We start from the raw sequence: 14681 nt of genomic DNA, 5'->3' as shown, positions 1-14681 counted from the left end.
CTGGGCAAGGGCTTAAACTATCACATAAGAGTATTTTAAAGGACCTCTTTGTAAGTTACTTTTGTCATCCTTCCTTTCCTTAATGGTTGCAGTAAGGGGTAAGATGAGAAAATCATGAAGAGCACAAAATTCTTCTGTTTTTAAAATCAGTCTTAATTTGCGGAAGAAAACATGTCTTTTTTTTCTTTTTCCTTTATTTCCACAAATGCCTAATACCCATAAAAATACAGCAGGTGCTCTACAAGTGACATTATTTTATGATCTTCACAAGTGATGCTTATGAGTTTTACTGCTCTGTCTTTAAAATCTCTAAGTCCTTTAGGATCCAAGTAGTAGCTACTATTATACACTTATTATATGTCAGTTACCCATGTGCACATGTTATTTTATTTAACAATAAACATAATAACCCTATACTAAAGATAGTGCTATTCTCAATCTACTGACAAGGAAACAGTCTCAGAAATAAGCAACTTGCTGAAAGCCACACAGCTAGTGATGGACAAAATTACCTGAATTCAAACCCAAGACTGTTTTCTTCACCACCTTGCACACAATCAAGTTCTCTGGTTGCATCTACACAATGGCTGAAAAATAGATTTTATTTTTTTAGAATAGTTGTAGATTTCAAAAAAAAAAAAAATCTGCACAGATGGTAAATAGAGTTCCGGAATCCCCCCTCTCCCCTGCCCCATTTCCCTTATATTGTTAGCATCTTACATTCATGTGGTCTATTTGTTCCAACTAATAAACGAATGTTGCCATATTATTATCAACTATGATCCATAGATTACATTGGGATTTATTCTTTGTGTTGTACAGTTTTATAGGTTTTGACAATACATAACGTTATGTATCCACCAGGACATTATCATACACAGTAGTTTCATGGCTCTAAAAATTCTGTGCTTCAGGGATACCTGGGTGGCTCAGTCAGTTAAGTATCTTCAGCACAGGTCATGATCCTGATCCATGGTCCTGGGATCCTATGCTACGTGGGGCTCTCTGCTCAACAGGAGGCCTGCTCCTCCCTCTCCCTACTGCTCCTGCTCTTTCTCACTGTCTCTCTCAAATAAATAAATAAAACCTTTAAAAATAATTCTGTGCTCCACCTATTTATCCCTGCCTTCTTCCTTCTCTGTGAGGTCCTGACAATGACTGATCTTTTTCTGTCTCTATAGTTTTGCCTTTTCCAAAATGTCATGTAGATGACGTCCTACACTACCCAGCCTTTTCAGACTTGCTTTTTTCACTTAGCAATAAGTCTTTCTGAGGCTTGATGGCTCATTTCCTTTCATTACTAAATAAGATTTCAGTGTGTGACTGTGCCACAGTTTGTTTTATGTAACAGTCTGTTGAAAGATTGAAAGCCATCTTGGTGGCTTCAGATTTTTGGTAATGAGGAATAACGTTTCTATGAACATTCATGTATAGGTTTTGTGTTGGACCTAAATTTTCAACTCATTTGGGTAATAGTCTAATAACACAATTCCTGAATTGTATGTTAAGGTAATGTTTAGCTTTGTAGAAAGGAGCCAAACTGTCCTCAAAGTTTCTGTACCATTTTGCATCCTTTCAGCAACAAATGAGTGTTCCTATTATTCCGTATGTTTGGTAGCAGTTTTTTAATCATCAGTGTTTTGGATTTTAGCCATTCTGATAGATATGTAGCGGTATGTCGTCGTCTGATTTTGCAAAACCTGAGTGACATAATGTTGAGTGTCTTTTCATATGCTTATTTTCCATCTGTATATCTTCTTTGGTAAGACTTCTGTTTGAATCTTTGGTTCTCAATGGATTGTCTGTTTCCTTGTTGAGTTTAAGAACTCTTTACGTATTTTTTTTAAATTTTTATTTATTTATGATAGTCACACAGAGAGGGAGAGAGAGAGAGAGAGAGAGAGAGAGAGGCAGAGACACAGGCAGAGGGAGAAGCAGGCTCCATGCACCGGGAGCCCGACGTGGGACTCGATCCCGGGTCTCCAGGATCGCGCCCTGGGCCAAAGGCAGGCGCTAAACCGCTGCGCCACCCAGGGATCCCTCTTTATGTATTTTGGATGCAGTCCTTTGTCAAATATGTGTTTTGCAAATATTTCTTCTCTTCTTTGTCTTTTGTCTTCCTTCTCCTAACAGTGTTATGGAACAGACATTTTCATTTTAATCATGTCCAACTTACTTTTCTTTCACAGGTTCTGACTTAGGAATTGCATCTAAAATTTTATCAGTTCCAAGGTTGCCTAGATTGTCCTGTTATCACCTTCTAGAAATTTTAGTATTACATTTTACCTTTAGATAAATGATCCTTTTTTAGTTTTTGTGAGGGATATAAAATATGGGTCCGTATATAACCATTATATTTTTGTATGTGGATGTCCAGTTGTTCCAGCACCATATGTTGAAAAGATTATCCTTTCTGCATTGAATTATTTTTACTCCTTTATCAAAGATCTGTTGACTATGTTTGTGGGAACCTATCCCTGGGCTTACTAACCTGTTCCATTTATTTACTTGTTTGTTTTTGTAGTTTGTTTTGTTTGCATGTTTGTTTGATTGATTATTGTAAATTTACAGTGAGTTTTAAAGACAGGTAATGTCAGTCCTCTGATTTCATCTTCAAAATTGTGTTGGCATTTCTGAGTGTTTTTCTTTCTATATAAACTTTAAAATCATTTATTCATACCCCCAAAATAACTAACCGGAATTTTTATGAGTATTGTATTGAATCTATAGATCAAGTTGGGAGGAACTAATATCTTAATATCAAATCTTCTTATCTATGAACATAAAGTACTTCTATAATTATTGAGATCTTTGATTTTTTTTTCCATCAGGATTTTCCAGTCATCCTCATATAGATCTGGTATATATTTTGTTAAATTTATTCCTAAGTAATTAATTTTTCTGGTGCTAAAGTAAATGACATTGTGTTTTTCATTTCAAAGCCCCTGACTATTCATTGTTGGGAATCTCGAAAATCCATTGACTAACTTTTTATACAAACCTTGCATGATGCAAATTGCTTATTCTTTTCAAGAGTGGTTTTTCTTGAATCTTTGGCATTTCTACATAGAAAATCATGTCATATGTAAACATAGTTTAATATCTTTCTTCCCAATTTACATATTTTTTATTTCATTTTCTTGTGTTATTGCATTAACTAGAACTTCTCATGCAGTGTTGAAGTGATGACAGGCAACATCCTTGGCTTATTTCTGATCTTAGGGAGAAAGCTTCTAGTTTCTAACCATTAAGTATTATCTGTAGATGTTTTTGTAGATGTTCTTTATCACGTTGGAAAGTCCGTGTATTCCTAGTTTACTGAAAGTTTTATAATGAATGGATATTGGATTTTGTCAAATGCTTTTCCTCTGTTGATATGACCATATGATTTTTTTCCCTGTAATTTATTGATGTGATGGATACTTTTCCCTTGGATGTATTTCCAAATGATTATTTTTCCTCTCTCCTGCTAAAATACCACAAAGCTGGTTTGTTTTGTTTAGTTAGATTTAGTTTGGTTTTTTTCTTTGTTTGTTTGTTTTTTATCTTCACCATGAGAAATCTGATGTAACTCCTGGAGATAAGACTCAGATATATTACATTTTCTCCTATTACTTCTGTAATGTTGAGGTTTAAGATTAAAAACACAATTAATTGATCCCTCAATACCGTTTAATTTACTCTTCATTGTCTTACATTCCCTGGATTTTGTCAGCCTGACTCTGATTCTAGTCCAAGTTTGACCCTAGGTATTAACTGCCATTCTGTTTCTGATTCTTGGGAACTATTTCTCACACCTGGTGGTATTTCTCACACCTGGTAGTCTACTTGGCATATTGTTGGCCTGTTGCCCATGACTATGATCAAATCTGGCAATGACCTAAGTCTGCTGAACCTTTTAACCACGACTATGAAGTTGAAGGACCACAATTATCTTTAAAATTGACCCTTCCAGATAATCAATATTAAATTCACAGATGACAAAAAGACTTAAATATTTAATGGATGATGGAGTTCAAAAATGTCATAGACAAGAAAGACAACAAAAAGTAACATTTAATGTAATTGAGATATATATGAAATTCTGTTCTTTGTTTTTTGTTTATTTTAAATTTTTAAATTGCATCAGACTTGGCACAATATTAAAAATTATTAGTTGTCTAGTAAGTGCAATTTAATCCAGCATATAACTACTGAAAAATCTATTTGGATAATAATAATATTGCAAGTAAAATGTATTGTCCAAAGAAGAAGATAGTCTCTGTGTCTGAAAAGAGCATTGACAAAATAGAGTATCCTGAGAGGAGTATGCATAACATGTTGGTATGCTTGAAAAGGATATTTCTTAATGAAGCAAAACAAACAAAAATATTTTTTGACATGGAGAAACGAAATCTTTCTAGAAATGCCAATAGCAATTTTTGCACCTTTAGAAAGACTCTCATATGGAAGATAAGGTAGGCTCATTACATATTGCTAGAGGGCACGACTTGGAAAAACTCATAGAAATCTTAAGGAAGTATTTGGGACAGAAGAATTGGAGTGCATTCCTACCCCTGATGATTTTTAAGATGAGAATAGAGGTGGATTTCACCTTGGCTGTACAATTACATTAGAAAGCATCTAACATTTTTGTTACCTTACAACATTCTACAGTTTTAATGACACATCAAGATGGATGTCTTCACTATCATTTACAATCGAGGATTGTTTAAGGAGAAGCTATAACACTTTGACTGTAAGCTTTATGGAAAAACCAAAGAAGCACAATAGATATCCAGTACCTAGGTGTCAAGCACCTGAAAACTTGCTTTCAAATGTAAGATTTTATTTGTTTTTCACATCATCTTGTACAGTGTTATTACGGTATCCTGTTTTACATCTAAATATTTTAGATTTATAAAATAAATCTAAAATTAGATTATTTGCTAACCGCGGCTTAGCAAAGCTGTGTTATGTGTCCAAAGTCCGTTTTAGGAAAGGAGACTTCCTCTTCCCTTCTGATATTCTTAATGGTTCAGAGCATAAGATAATTCTTGTCTCTTGCAGGTCTGATCTGATCTTATAAAACTGACTTCCCCAGATACAACAAAAATGTGACCACATTATTTTAGGAAAATAACAAAAGTAAATTGAGAAGAATGCTTGACCAGAGCCTTTCACTTCGGAACTGATATTCCTGGAACTAAGGCTTGGTTTGGCATCTAGGGATTCACTTAAGTTATTGTTCTAATTTAAGTTATTACATTTATGAGCCTACATTTTAGCTTGCTTGTTCAAATCTGTTACGTGGTATTAAACCCCTAATGCATCATTGTTCTTAATTTGTAAAGAGAAGTTATTTTGATCATTTCATAATGGGTACATCTCTACATCCCAGATCAATCATTAGGCCTGCTTTGTGCTGGGTACCTGGTGACATATTTTCATATTGAAGACACAAGGGGTACGACAACACATTTGGGCTATAAATCTCAGGTGCTGGTTGCCAACTATCCTCCTCACACTTCAGGAGTAATTTGCATTCAAATTTCTAACTTGTCCCTCCAGTTTTATTTCCACTTACACTTCTGCTTCCAACAAACCATAAAGTATACTGAGAAACCAATGCTTAGAGATTAGGGTTTGGAATCTACAGCCAGACTGCCTGGGTTCAAATCCTGCTCTTACACTTTTCATCCCTCTGAGTCTCGGTCATCTCATGACTGAGGGATAATAATACCTCACTGAAAGAGTAAGTAAAATAGCACATAATGGGAAGGTCCTTGCACTTGGCAATATCCCAATACCTATCATATATTAACCTTATATGATTATTATTATTCAAAGTGAGATATGATTACACCTGACAGACCATGTGTTTTCTTTTCTTTGAAATAGAAGTAGCCTTTCTTTCCTTGGTTTCTTCTCTTCTCACTTCCTTTCCTCTAATCTTTTGTTCCTTCCTTCTTTCTTCCTTTTCTTTTCTTTCTCCCTTTCTCCTTCTTCCCTTCCTGCCTTCCTTCTTTCCTTATTTCTGTTGTTTCTTTTACAAATACTGAGTTTGTGGTGAATCCACTGATGAGAAAGGCCAACACATATATCTCTACAATTTTGAATTTAGCAGTCCAACTGTAACTGTTACTCTTAGATTTTTGTGAGATATCAGAGGATTTCAGGGGAAATAAAGAATGTTTTCCTATTTGCCACATGCAGAAGCATGAGGCTCACCTCAGTAGAACTGATATGAGCTAATCCCAATTGCTAAGCCACAGCAGCATCCATCTATTAAGAAGGCAACTATATTGGGATCAGGGGAGCACCAGGATAAAACATGATCTGCACATCAGCATCTGTTTTCTAATTAGGATGGCTCAGTGGCAATTTTCATCCAATAATTTAGTTAGATTTCATTCCTAAAGTATAAATATCCTCTGAAGGCACACGGGTGAAGTTAAATCAATAACTGCATTATTGTAAATTACTTCATAATTATATATTGATAAACAGAATAAGGTTATATGATATCCATTTTCCATATCACTTCATACCTCAGACAACTTTGTAGAAAATTACATCTTATGTTGTTTTCAACTAGCTTTGTTTTGTATAAAATGCATTGCATCTCATTTTAAAGCAATGTAATTTCAGCACAACATTTGTTTTGTTTAGATTTTCAAAACATATGAACTCAAGATATCTGAATTATATTTCTTCACTTTAAATGTTCTCGGAGAAATTATGTGAAGAGAAAAATTTAAGGACTTATAAGAGAAAAAAAAATTGCATTGTGCTCTGTTTTTAGGAATGACTAGAGTCCTGAGAGACTATAAGATGTTCAGATATTTCAAGTCAACCTGCCTCCCATCTATCCCATGACCCTGACTGACCATCAGCTTAGAATGTTCTCTTATCTACTGATCTCCCTTCTATCTGGGGTCTCTTCCTCCCATGTGCTATTTGTCATGTACTTCTTTACATTGACTGTGTGCCCTAGAACATTCACAATTGTCTGATTTAAAATATTGTGTCCTGGGTGGGGTGGGTGCTGAGTAGCTATTCTGGCACCTGGGCGAAGCTAAGGTTTGGGGTTTGGTGGATTGAAGAGGCTCTTCACCAGGCAGATGGCTTGTAGGTGGCTGGAAGTAGGGGCCTCCATGTGCCAGAGGTCACTCCAGGACCAGGAACAGATGGAGGAGAATGAGGTCAGCCATCCGGAGACCTCTTGTGGGGCCCTCAGCCATTTCCAGAGAAGGCTGCCCCTTGAGAGCAGTAAACCTCAATCCCTGGGCAGGGCCCCCCTAGAAATGCCTGGAAACCCCAGAGCCAGGGCCTCCAGGCTGTTTCTAACTCAGTTAAGAATGCCTTAGGTGGTATGACCCAGAGAATCCAGGAGTCCTGCCAAAATGGCTCCAAGTAGCCTGTGGCAACCCTCCAAGAGCCCAGAGGAGCAGGAGAGGAGCACAGAGGGACAGTAGCACTCCACTCACAGCCTAGGCCAGAACAACCCTTGGGTGTCTGGAGCTACCCTTCCAGCTCAACCTTGGGCTTGTGGATGAGGGATTATCACACAACTCTGTCAAGACAGGCCCACTTGCCTACCCACTGCAAGGGGCTGCTTTCCAGAGCCTCTACTCTGTGACAGAGCCCTCCTCCCCCAGTGAATCCAATAGTGACCTAGAGCCTGTGAGAGCTAGAGTTCAGCACCTCCAGTTGCTGTCTCAAGAACTGGCTGAGGCCATTGTGGCTGAAGGGAGAGGCCACATGACTGTTTCTCTCATTTGTGACTGAGGACAATGCCCTCCTTCCAAGCATCCTTCTGGGGGTCTTCTCCCTCCTTCTCCTCATGCATGAACAAGTGCAAAGACAGGATTTTTTTCTAGAAAACCCCATAGAGCTGATGAACCCAGCAGAGTAGGAAATGTGCAAGTCTTACCTGCCTGGAGCCAGAGCCGCTGACCTCACTGACACCATCATTAACTGAATATACCAAGCCCCCAAGTAAATGGAGCCAGCTCCTTATTTTGCAGGGAAGACTATGGTGTCCTCCACTTCCCCTGCTTTGAGCATAGTGAGGGGCCAGAAGTGAGCTCTGTATTCCAGGAAGCAAGCCACATCTGACCCACCACCATGCATTCATAGTAGGATCTATGCATCCCTGTCAAGTTGCTGAGGAAGCCCCAGTAGTCAGCAGTGCCCTTGGACCACTGCTAGCAAGGGCCCACTGGGGGCTGCTCAGGGTGCTGCTCTTCGGCTCCAGCCATATCTGGTCATCAGTGACCCCCAGCCTGGCCTGAGAGGGACTTGGGGAGAAAAGTGGGGCAGTTGTTCACTCTATTCCCCTTCAGGGCTTAGAAATTCATCCCATACTTCAACTTTGTTGCTGTCTCACTTGCAACATGAAGCACAAGCAACAGAAGGTATTGGGAAGCACTGAACTGTGTACGCAGTAGTGAGATCTTTGAGGAATCATCCCCTTTATTGCCAGGGCCCAGGCTCTAGGGACCCAGCTCCTGTCCCTGCTCCCTCCACCAGAGCCCCACAAGGATAGATGGGAGAGATTTCCAGGCCCTAAGTCCTAGGCCCTTAGGCACCTATTTATACTCAACACAGGGTGCTATGTGTGTGCAAAGTGGGGTGAGGGGTAGCACCTTTCAGTAGTGATTTCTGCCCTCGGTAATTTATTTAAGAAATCTGCTTTGTCATTTTATTGGAAAGAAACTAGCATGTGACTTCCTTAGATAACACTGCTTTTTCATAATATAGACTCTTCACTTATAAAAATAAAATAAATAAAATAAAACAAAACCCTCTATTCTATGGTCAGTAAATGTGGCCCAGTAAATTTGGTTGAGAAAACATGGTGACTGTACATATACCTACTAATCAATGTATCACTTGTCTCTCAACCAAAGCTTATGTTCATGACTTGAGTCTGTCCTTGGTATGACATTGTTTTATGGTGACTCTGTTCCTCTTTGCAAAAACAAAAACAAAAACAAAAACAAAAACAAAAACAAAAAAAACTGAGAGGACATGTGTAAGAAAAGAACATGTGTTTCAGGGGCAAATTTGCCCTTGAATCCATTTTCATCACCTGCTAAATTTTTTCCCTATCCCAGCCATTTAACCTCTTCCTCTATTGCCTAGAGATAGTATTCCTTCCTCTCACCAAAATAGCATTTAAATGAGATTACATGTTTATGACTACTCTTGGTCCTTAACACTTAGTGAGTACTCAGTAAATGGTAGGGATTATTGTGGATAACATTATTATTATAAGTTCCTTATGTAAATGCAATGATCTTTCTGTTCACTATCATAGTTTCTCACTAGGTCTCCTCTTAAAGTATTGGTCACTATTTCTCTGAAATGAATTTATGGTTAGTGGTATTTTGTGTGACAGTATTTGTCAGCCATGTGTGACCATCCAGTAGTTCTTTTCCCAAATTCGCTGGGCCAGAAACTTCAGGGGTGGCTATGTTTATGCACCCCACACAAACAATCTAAAGTGAAGTCTGGTTTAAGACTTCATCTAAAGTGAAGACTTGGTTTAAGAACAGCCAAGCCAAAGGTTTGAATAGGGTTTGGAAGTAATATCTAAAGAAATTTTGCTTTCCCTTCATGATAATTTGCAGGGATCTTCAAGGAAAGTTGCAATGTCGGTTTTTGGAATTTGAAACCTGGCATATGAGATATCCTAGGCAGGAGCATTTCTAAGCAATAAAGAGTAAAAAGAGTGTTGTGCAGACTCTGGGCCCTCCACACACGTCATTTTATGCAAGTAACATCTTGGGACAATAAACAGTAAAAGCACCTTCTATGCATGTATCCTCATGGTGGTCCAAGTGGGAGTTTTACCTTAACATGCAGGCTCACCAAAGCTCAGAAGCCCTTTGCTGTTTGTCTGAGGTAGATCCTACTCTTTGCCTTTCTCTGAGCCACCACTTGGAAGAACTACCTCCTTTATCCTAGCCCTCACTGTCTTAAACATAGTTGCCTTGACATCACCGGATCACTCAAGGCTTCCTTCTGAGTTTGCTTCATTGCAAAACATTACCCCATTGTGAACTGTTGGGCAGCCTGTCATTCTTCTCACCCTAGAACCCAATTAAGAAGAAGTGGAAGAAATGAAAGTAAGGGTGATGATGATGTCTGGATGTCACCCACCACGGATTTTTTTAAATATGTTATTTCTTTATTTGAGAGAGAGAGAGAGATAGAGATAGAGAAAGAGAGAGAGCATGAGCAAAGGGGGAGAAGGGGCAAAGGGAGAGGGAAAAGCAGACTCCCCGCTGTGCAGAAAGCCTCATGTGGGGGACTCAATCCCAGGACCCTGAGATTATGGCCTGGGCTGAAAGCAGATGCTTAACCAACTGAGCCTCCCAGGCATCCCACCACTGATTTTGTAATTAGCTCTAGAACCAATCATAGAATCATAGTATGTATTTGGCCCATTGTATTTTCTATCTTCCTTTATAAAGTGCTCTTCAGACTATACATGGATGTGTTTTCTAAAATCCAAACTGATATTCTGAATGATTCTGGACATGATGCCTCAAGTCATATCCAAGAAAAACGAAAAGTTGTGTCTATGAGCAATTATCCATCTAAATTGAAGAGAGGTGAGAGATGAACTCAGGGGATAGAGAAGATGAACCTAACGAGTAGCCTTTGCTTACCTCTGCGATAAATAGCAAATCCTGCCATTTTGAATAGTTTTATTTGCACAATTAGTTTACAATTACCTGGATAATCTTTTAAAAAAATAATCAAGCTCTTGAATGATTTTGCATTAATTTCTCTTGATGACTCATAAGTGCAAGAATATTTGCATTTCAGATGCATAAAAATGCGAGTCACATCTCTACCTCTTTTTAATCACCAAAAGGCTTGTTTATGATCATAATTTTTTTCAGTATCATTCTAACTGTAATACACCATTAAGAATGTCACACAGAACATTTACAATGTATTCTAGAAAGGAAATCTGGGATTAATGCATTAGTGCCTCTGTATTATGTAGGTAGAAATTCAGAATACATACTTGAAAATGAGTGCATGATTCAAAATTAAGGATTAATTAATCAATTCATTCATTTATTCACTCTCATCCATTTCACAAATATTTATTGACAAACTCCCTATGAGCAAGGTACTGTTCTAGCTGGATTTTATCAAGCTATAGGACAGACAAGGTTTCTCTTCTCACAGAGGTTACATTTTAGTGAGGAAAGTGGTCAAAATAAATAAGCAAACAAGAAAATATCCAGCTTAATTAATCCAGCAAAAAGGCCTTTATTTTAATTCAAAACTCACCATGTCCAAGTCTAAAAAGGAGTCATAAAAATATGTTTTTAAAGCTAGTTTTAAACACTGTCTCCATGTAAAATTGTTCATCTCTTCTGTTTTTATAGAAAAGTCACTTAGCTCTGTAGTATTAAAAAGAGGGAAAAGTCATGAAAAATAAAAAAATGTTGGAATAATTGGTATTAGGCAAACTCTGGTGGAAGAAGCTCCTTTAATGGTCTTCTGACATCAGGGTCATCCAGGTCAGGAATCAAACACCTTTTCTCTTGTTCACTGACTGCTCTCCTTACCCATTTCATCACACACACTTACTCAGGTCACCCAAGTGGTTACCAATCTCCTTTGTTCTCATTTTCTAAGAGGGTACTTCTTTGTCCCTGGTGACTCAAAAGAAGTCAATCATTTTTGACAACTGCTGCCTACAGAAAAGCAGAGATGATGGAAATGTTCAACACCTGGAAATACCTAGATTCCAAGTTGGGATTTCTAGCTTTGGTCAGTTAAAATCTATCTTATTTATATATTGGATTTTTTAGTGAGAAACATCAGTCATATAAATGAATGCCAAACCAATTCTCAGAAGGAAATTGCTTTGATATGCTCCACCCTTAATCAATGAAACTAGTATTAGATATTTGCTTTTCAAAGCAATGAGGTTTAAGTTCATTTTAAGGATATGTGTTCCTCTATTTCAGCCAAAATTCTTTTCCTGTTAATCTGAACCAAATATCACAACCATGAGTGTAGCAGTTTTTAAGTCTTTGCAACTGATTTAAAAACTAAACAGACACTTGGGTATTTAAGAGGCAAAAAAAAAATTTTTTTTTTTTTTGGAACTTGTAGGAGCTACTTACATAACGTAAATAGAATTTTAAAGGAACAACCTTATGCCTAACACAGAGGTACCTTTAAAAGTAATAACATCAATATTAGTACAAACAATATGCCCATTTCTCTACAGTCTATATTTTGAAGACCACCAGTGGTAACTTGTAGTAGTCATATGTAGTCAACAGGCAGTGCTGAAAGATGGGAATAGGACAACATGTGGTACTTGTCCATGTCCTATAATACTGTAATTACCTGCTATCATCCTGTGTAGGTTTGTCTTATCCTGGTAGTGAAAGATGTCTTAATAGAACATCAGCAGACTCCTTGATGCAAGCCAGGCATAATCAAGCAAGATCAGAAACAGGGAACAACAAGATAAGGCAGAGAAATTGAAGGCACAGATTACATAGATGGTTCTCTTTAGAGGTACAAGATGCCTTTAATGTTCCCTTCTGAATATATGAAGGGTATGGAAAACATTATTCCTAGATTCCTTTCATACTACAACCTTTGTGCTTTTGTGTATATAGATGTTCATTCAGTGTTTAGCCTGGTGACAGTAACCTTCCTTAGAGAAATGGACATAACTGATACATTTTTTAGTCACCTGTGTGACTTGTACAATGCCTGGAAAAAAATTCTTGTCAAACTATGATGATGATGAGGTGAGTTAATTATAACAAATGTGAAGTTACTATTTATAATGAAGTCACTTTTTCATGAGAATAGGCACTGGTATATTATGCTGATGTTTTTTGGTTTTATTTAGTCTCTATTCTATGTATCCATTGACACATTTGTTCAAACACCTTAGCCTTTCCATGCTGTTGGGCTCTTTGGTCAGGAAAATCAAATGTATTTGCCTATCTGTGGGCTTACATAACAGACGTTCCCCATAAACAAAGAGCATTGTACTATTATGTATTTGTGCAACTACCAATTTAGAATCTGAAGTTTCTCTTTTGATTTTTTTTTTTTTTTTTTTTGGTGGTGCCCCTTCTGGTACTCATGAAATTCTGTAGATTTATGAGAATTACGTATATAAAATTCAAATCCTTGGAAAATGTGCTGGAAGAGAACAAGGATATTTGACAATGATTAGTATATGATCACCATTATGTTATTTTCTGTAAAAATAAAAGTACCCTCTAGGATGTCATTTGATAAGTTTCCTCTTCTCTAGGAAATCTTCCCTGATACCCCATCTGCTGCCTCCACACACATGCATATCTCTGCCATACACTCCTGGCTCAGTTGTGTTCTTTTCTAAACTTTTCTACACTGCATATTGTGTGGGTCCTTATCATACTATGTACAATATGGTGTGGTTATCTGTTTATGTGTCTTCTAATTGACTATAAACACCTCAAGTGAAAAGACCAGAGCTTATTCATATGTAAATCCTTTGTTTTTATCACATCCTTATAACACAATAAGCTCTCAAGAGATGTGTGTTGCATTGAATTGAAATGACTTTCACTTGGGTTCACCAGTAGACTTCTCATTGCTTATCAAATTTACTCAGGGGACAAGTGTTTGTCTCATTTTCATTTGCATCCTGGTGATGATCTGGACTACTGTCAATCATCATGGAACACAAAAAAAGCAAACTGAGCTATGATGAGCCAAACCAACTATACATAAGATATTCTTATTAGCAAAGAGTCCAGGCCATCAGACAAGTTAATTATAGACTATGATTATCATGGAAATGTGGTTATGACTTTGACATCAATCATCTTGCCAAATACTTCCTTTCACTTGAAAAATATTTATGATACAGCAAAGTATTTTGGTTTACATTTAAAAATAAATGACAGAAAGGATAAAATTGTCTGAATAATTCCAGGCAAAATTATTTTTAACACCAAATTTCTCTACCAAGATTTTGTTGTTATTAATTCATCCTTCTATTCTCGTTGCTGGTACACAATAAATGCTCAGAGTAACTAGAATTCATTAAGAGTGTACAATATGCTAAAACCACAAGGTACCACCTAACATTAAATCTCATACCATTAAATCTGTCTCAAAAATCCTCACAATAGTCCTTTGAGATAGGTGAGTTTATTATTTGGGTCTTAAGAATATTAAAGTAACTCACTGAAGGTTAAGAATAGGTGCTATTATTTTAATCATCACTGTCTATAAATATTTGTTGAATAAATGGTCAAATTCATTTTGATCAAACATATGCTTATTTTAAATAATACAGTATAATTTTTCTTATTCCATAGGTATTTTTTGATCATTTGAGAAAAAGTAAGCAAAAAACAAAAAACAAAAACAAAAACAGAATGGAAAGATGGAGGACCTGAGTGGCCCAGTCAGTTGAGCAATAGGTTCTTGATTTTGACTCAGGTCATGATCTCAAGGTCATGAAATCAAACACACACACACACACACACACACACACACACACCCATCAGATGATAGGCTCAGTGGGAAGTCGGTTTGAGTTCTTCTCTGTCTTGCTCATCTCCTCCTCCTGCTCATGCACTCTTTCTCTCTCTCTCTCTCTCTCTCTCTCAAAACAAAATAAATAAATCTTAAGAAACACA

The 14681-nt window shown here is 37.1% G+C and overlaps 1 pseudogene; it reads left to right on the top strand.

The window, feature by feature from the left end:
* Positions 1 to 7103: 7103 nt before the first annotated feature.
* Positions 7104 to 7770, top strand: LOC129507531 (protein PIMREG-like; annotated as a pseudogene).
* Positions 7771 to 14681: the final 6911 nt, after the last annotated feature.

Source organism: Nyctereutes procyonoides, unplaced genomic scaffold (assembly GCF_905146905.1).
Source record: "Nyctereutes procyonoides isolate TBG_1078 unplaced genomic scaffold, NYPRO_anot_genome, whole genome shotgun sequence".
Classification (NCBI taxonomy): domain Eukaryota; kingdom Metazoa; phylum Chordata; class Mammalia; order Carnivora; family Canidae; genus Nyctereutes; species Nyctereutes procyonoides.
Note: the sequence above shows the minus strand (reverse complement) of the source record. Positions and strands in the feature narration are given on the sequence as shown.